The sequence below is a fragment of the Theropithecus gelada genome, chromosome 11 (assembly GCF_003255815.1).
Source record: "Theropithecus gelada isolate Dixy chromosome 11, Tgel_1.0, whole genome shotgun sequence".
In the NCBI taxonomy this organism is placed as follows: Eukaryota; Metazoa; Chordata; class Mammalia; order Primates; family Cercopithecidae; genus Theropithecus; species Theropithecus gelada.
The window spans coordinates 27960978-27967223 of NC_037679.1; the positions used below are offsets into that span (position 1 = coordinate 27960978).

Below are 6246 nucleotides of genomic sequence, written 5' to 3' on the forward strand. Positions count from 1 at the left end.
CAAATTCCCTTCCAAGCTCCCTGTCTTAAGAATGTGCTGGCAAAAGTTTCCAAAGTGCAGTTGAGAAATACAGCTCTGGTGACTGAAATCTTGCGTTTTTCAATGAGCTCTGTCCAATTTGGATTTTCCACACTTTCCCAGAAGACAGTCTCTTCCTTCCTAAATGCATACTGTGCCCACATAAGGCAATGACTCCATATAACCATGTTTCTTGAGGATTGAGTCATGACTTCTCTTTTAACTGGATGTTAGGTACTAAAAAGGAGAGTATTATTATTATCATACTTTAAGTTCTAGGGTACATGTGCACAACATGCAGGTTTGTTACATAGGTATATATGTGCTATGTTGGTTTGCTGCCACCCATCAACTCGTCATTTACATTAGGTATTTCTCCTAATGTTATCCCTCCCCCAGCCCCCCACCCCATGACAGGCCCCGGTGTGTGATATTCCCCTTCCTGTGTCCAAGTGTTCTTGTTGTTCAGTTCCCACCTATGAGTGAGAACATACGGTGTTGGGTTTTCTGTCCTTGTGATAGTTTGCTGAGAATGACAGTTTCCAGCTTCATCCATGTCCCTGCAAAGGGCATGAACTCATCCTTTTTTCTGGCTGTATAGTATTCCATGGTGTACATGTGCTACATTTTCTTAATCCAGTCTATCATTGATGAACATTTGGGTTGGTTCCAAGTCTTTGCTGTTGTGAATAGTGCCACAATAAATATACGTGTGCATTTGTCTTTATAGTAGCATGATTTATAATCCTTTGGGTCTATGCCCAGTAATGGGATTGCTGGATCAAATGGTATTTCTAGTTCTAGGTCCCTGAGCAATCGCCATACTGTCCTTCACAATGGTTGAACTAATTTACACTTCCACCAACAGTGTAAAAGCTTTCCTATTTCTTCACATCCTCTCCTTCATCTGTTGTTTCCTGACTTAAAAAGGGGATTTTTAAATGACTTTTTTGGTTTTCCCCTGAAACCCCTTCCACCCAGTCCCCTCCACCCTCGGCTTTTCTGTCTCAGGAAATGAAACCACCTTACACTGTTACTCAAAGCAAAACCCCAGGAGTCTTTGACTCTCCACCCACCCCAGCCAATGCAATACATCAGGAAGTCCTGTTAACTCCATCACCAAGATATCTCCTAATGCTGTTTGTGACTCCTCTAGTGCTGCCATCTTGGTCTGAGATGCCATCGTCTCTCTCCCAATCCCCTCCCTGCTTCCTCTCTGCTACCTGTAGTCTAGTTATAACTCAAATGCCAGAGGGGTGTTTTAAAACATAATCAGAACATGTCCTTTTCACTCCAGGGGCTTCTAGTCACACTCAGAATCAAACCCAAAGCCTCTTCCTTCCTGGACCTTGAGACCCGACATGAACTAGCCCCGCCTGCCTCTCCTCCCTTGGTAACATTACATTATAGCCACACATGCCCTGAACACACAGATCTGCCTCTCACCCGAGGGCCTTTGCACAAGCTCTGCCCTGTGCCAGACACATTCTTCTCCAAGTTGTCCCATGTCTGGTTCCTTCTTATTCAGGTGCAACTTCAATGCCATCCTCTTTGAGAGACCTTTGACCACTTAGATGTAGCCCCCAGTTCCTGCAGCCCAGCTGTCATTTCCTTGCACATCTCTGTCTTATCTTCATCATACCATTTACTATCATTAAATATTTTCTCCTTATTCATATATTCCTGCCACCACCACCCTCCAAATGTAAGTGCCATGAGAAAAGGGTGCTGGTCATCCTGTTCAGTGTTCCACCCCAGCACCCACAGCAGTCCCTGGCACACAGTGAGTCTTCAGGATATGTTTGATGATTAGATGAATGAATGAAGATGTTTTAGAAAGAGCCAGTCCTCTCCATAGACTGCAATCTAAATGATGAGACGCAGAAGTGTTTCAAAATCCCCATTGCCTAATAAGACATTCCAACTTTTACATTCATTCCATTGGTCACTGTCTTAAAATATCATTGTTATTGTGAAAAAAAAATTACCTAAAGGAGAATAGAGGTCTTGTGCTATGCTATTAATACACTAATTCTTCAAAACAAAAGACTGAGTTAGTTTTCAAATCATTTTTATCTTAGAAATCAAAGGCAGCGGGACCAAGGACAAATACATTATAATGAAAGTGTGAAAGAGAGAATATGAAAAGTTGGCTGCATGGGGGCATTGCCGAGTCGAGACAGATGTGGGTGAAACATCATGAGCAAGGAGGGGGTTTTCCCACGAGAGGCCAAAATTGGGGGGAGGGTGAAGAGAGGGTTTGCTGGGTACTTCTCACATGCTAGCGTCGCGTTAGGCACCTTAGGAATAAGGAAGGAGTGAAGCACAAACTCTGGCCCTCAAAACCTCTGGGAAACCTGATGCTATGGTAATTTCTGGTGAGGATGATCATGTTTAATAAACAAGGCACAAACATTTCAGCTCTGCTGTATCCCCAGGCATCTCTCCCAAAATCAGTTTACTTCTCTACTTTATAAGAAAAGTCGGTTAGCTTCAGGGTTTATAAAACTCACTAAAACATACAAATGTAAAAGCAAATGTTACCCTGCTGATTTCAGAGGGATTCTGGCATGACTTCTCAGATAAAGATACAAATACATTCTTTGTTCATTTCCATGAACGGCCTTTTTATGGCTTTTGAGACCTAGTCTAAGTCAGTAAAAGTCAGAATTTGTGTTTCTGATAGGTGTTGGCCTTGTAAAACTGGAAAAAAGGAATCACATTTTCTATAACATATGAATGCACAAGGGATTCATTCTTTGGCTCAGGATGGAAACATTTATTTTTGGCACTCTTGATTCCTCTTTCTGCATTAACTTCATAGATTTTTCTCAATACGATGTAGACATTGGATGGGCTTCATTCACAAGGAAACACCAAGATAAATGGGGTGACTAACATCCAACTATTTAAAACTTGTAAATATTTATGAGAAAATTATATCCGTCTTTGTGGGGATTTCTCTCTGAAACTTGGATGTAACTATTGAGGGCTCTAACTTCCCTTTAAATGGTGGATTCTAGTGTTAGTATTGCAGTGCTCTACAGCAAAATCAGTATGTCCATTGTGTATAAAATAGCTACACTGAATCTTGGATAAAAGGGATAATGCTTCTTTACTTGTATGACCCTTCCCACTGCTGAGCCTAGAACATCATATTTTGAGATCAGTGATCTAAGTCCCGGACCAGCTAGATAATTCGCAGGGCCCAGTGCAAAATGAAAATATGGAGTGTTTTGTTAAAATATATATATATATATATATATATATATGTGTGTGTGTGTGTGTGTGTGCCCATATATATATAGAATGTCAAGATGATAACAGCAGAACATTAAACAAGCATGGGGCTCCTCTAAGTGTGGCAACCTTTGTGACTGTACAGGTCTCAAGCCCAGAAAGCTGACCCTGTATAAGCCCTCATTTGAGACCTTCGGTATGACTTGTTCAGGTGAATTAACCATTCTGCACCTACTTTGTCCTATCTGCTGAACAGGTGAAAAGAGTAACATATTTTCTATTAATCTTGATGATTGCCTGTAACAACTGAGAGTTGATTTTTTAGTATAACAGTCAGGCAGGTGAAAGGCTATGCAACTTAGCATTGGGAACTGTCATCCCCAGTAAAAACCTAGGAAATTTGTTAATGTCCACTTACTGGTTGTTACCCAGATAGAATAGACAGGGACAGTGGTCTGAGGATTGAGGTACAAATATCAGAAGGATGAGAAGAGTCATGAGAAAAATAATGAAAATACCTGTAGTCTTAAAAAACATTTTTTTGGAGACAGAGTCTTGCCCTGTCACCCAGGCTGGAGTACAATGGTGTGATCTCAGCTCATGGCAACCTCCAGTGAGCTCAAGCGATCCTCCTGCCTTAGCCTCCCAAGTAACTGGGACTGCAGGCACGTGCCACCCATGCCTGGCTAATTTTGTGTTTTTTGTAAAGATGGAGTTTTGCCATGTTGCCCAGGCTGGTCTCGAACTCCTGGGCTCAAGTGGTCCACCCTACTTGGGCCTCCCAAAGTGCTGGGATTACAGATGCAAGACACAGTGCCCAGCCTAAATTTTTTATTATATATATTTTATTTTAGAGAAGAGGTTTCACCATGTTGCCAATGTTGACCTTGAACTTCTGGGCTCAAGGAATCTTCCCACCTCAACCTCTGAGTTGTCAGTACTACAGGTGTGCAACACTGTGCCTGGCTTATGTATTTTTTATTTAAAAAAAAAAACTTTGGGAGGCCGAGACAGGCAGATCACGAGGTCAGGAGATCGAGACCACCCTGGCTAACATGGTGAAACTCCCTCTCTACTAAAAATACAAAAAAAAAAAAAAAAAAAAAAAAAAGTTAGCTGGACGTAGTGGCGGGCGCCTGTAGTCCCAGCTACTTGGGAGGCTGAGGCAGGAGAATGGTGTGAACCCGGGAGGCGGAGCTTGCAGTGAGCTGAGATGGCAGAGCAAGACTCTGTCTCAAAAAAAAAAAAACTGTATAAGTTGAATGGGCCAGGCATGGTGGCTCACACCTATAATCCCAGCACTTTGGGAGGCCAAGGCAGGTGGATCACTTGACATCAGGAATTTGAGACCAGCCTGGCCAAGAGGGTGAAATCTCATCTCTACTAAACAAACAAACAAACAACAACAAAAAACCCAACAACTGTGTAGGTTGAAAAGCCATCATAAGTATATTTAAATCAGTAATTTAAAAAATATTTGATTATTTTTAATGTTTAAAGTGTTTCGTGGTCTTTTTAAAATAGTTTTTAAAAAACTGTGGTAATATACACATAACACAAAATTTACCATCATAACCATTTTTAAATCTACAGTTCAGTAGTCTTAAGTACAGTCACGCTGTTGTGTCACTGTTGGGACATGGAAAACAATACCCTAAAATCAAGGCCTCAGAAGCAGCCTGAGAAGCGAAAGGTTTTCTCTGATCTTCTCCTGCTTGCCTCCTGTCTCTCAGTCCCACTCTCCCCCGAGGGCAGCCATAGAAACTAGAATCCCTCTTCCCCAGGTGGGTCCTAGAAGCCAGAACCCCTTTTCCTCAAAGCCAGTTATAAAACCTAAAAATATTATCAAACTTTTCATCCACCTTTCTTGTAAACCAAAAATAAAATTCTAAGTACCCTAATCATCTGAAAGGACTCCTCCTCTTGGCAAAAGCATCCCAAAGTTAACCTGAAAAACAAGTTCAGGCCATGATGGGAAGGGGGAGCCAGACATGCCCCCTTATACCCTCCTCCCTTTTAGAATTATTGATAGAACAGACTTCTTAAGTCTGATAAGAAATATTTACAATCTGTTCTCTCTGAAGGCTTAATCTGCATGATAAAACCTTCATCTCCACAATCCCTTATCATAACCCAGACATTCCTTTCTATTGATAATAACTCTTTCAACCAATTGCCAATCAGAAAATCTTTAAATCTCCCTATGACCTGGAAGTCCCCGCTTTCAGTTGTCCCACCTTTCTGGACCAAAGCAATGTACATCTTACATGTATTGATTGATGTCTCATGTTTCCCTAAAATGTGTAAAACAAAGTCGTGGCCTGATCACCTTAGGCACAGAGGCAGGACCTCTTGAGGCTGTGTCATGGGTGTACCCTTAACCTTGGCAAAATAAACTTTCTACATTGCTTGGGACCTGTCTCAGATACTTTTGGTTTACATTGTGTATAAAAACTGGCCATAAGGAAATGATCAGACCTACCTTGTTTGACTGTAAGTCATAAGACCTCCATTCCAGAAAGGGTCCTGTCCCATACCCAGAAGGAAGAAATGCTGCTCAGGGATGTCAAGAATCTAGACAGACAGGCCTTGCTGAGTTTCCTTACTCCATCTGTTAAAGTTAGATCATACTCTTTTGTCCAGTCATATTTCTACACAGCTCTACATACTTTGTTGAACCTAAACATAACAATGTGCACTTTCCCCTGTCTTGATTCTGAAGGTTCCCATGTACACATTAAATGCATTTGTATGTTATTTCTCCTATTAGTCTGCCTTTTGTGAGTTGATTTTTCATGAAACTTCACAGGGCAAAGGGGAACTTTTCCCTTGGCCCCTAGATAACTAATCTCCAGAACATTCTCACCTTGCAAAACTGAACCTCTATGGCTATTAAACAACAACTTCTAATTTCCCCCTCCCCCTAGCACCTGACAACCACCATTCTACTTTCCGTCCCTAAAAATTTGACTATTTTAGACACCCCAC

The 6246-nt window shown here is 41.5% G+C and overlaps 1 protein-coding gene across 1 annotated transcript in view; it reads right to left on the reverse strand.

The window, feature by feature from the left end:
- Positions 1-5838, reverse strand: part of CPM (carboxypeptidase M) — a 110814-nt gene extending 104976 nt beyond the window's left edge. The window contains exon 1 of the mRNA XM_025401487.1: positions 5741-5838. The gene's annotated coding sequence lies outside the window, so the exon portion shown is untranslated. The remainder of the gene's footprint in view (positions 1-5740) is intronic.
- Positions 5839-6246: the final 408 nt, after the last annotated feature.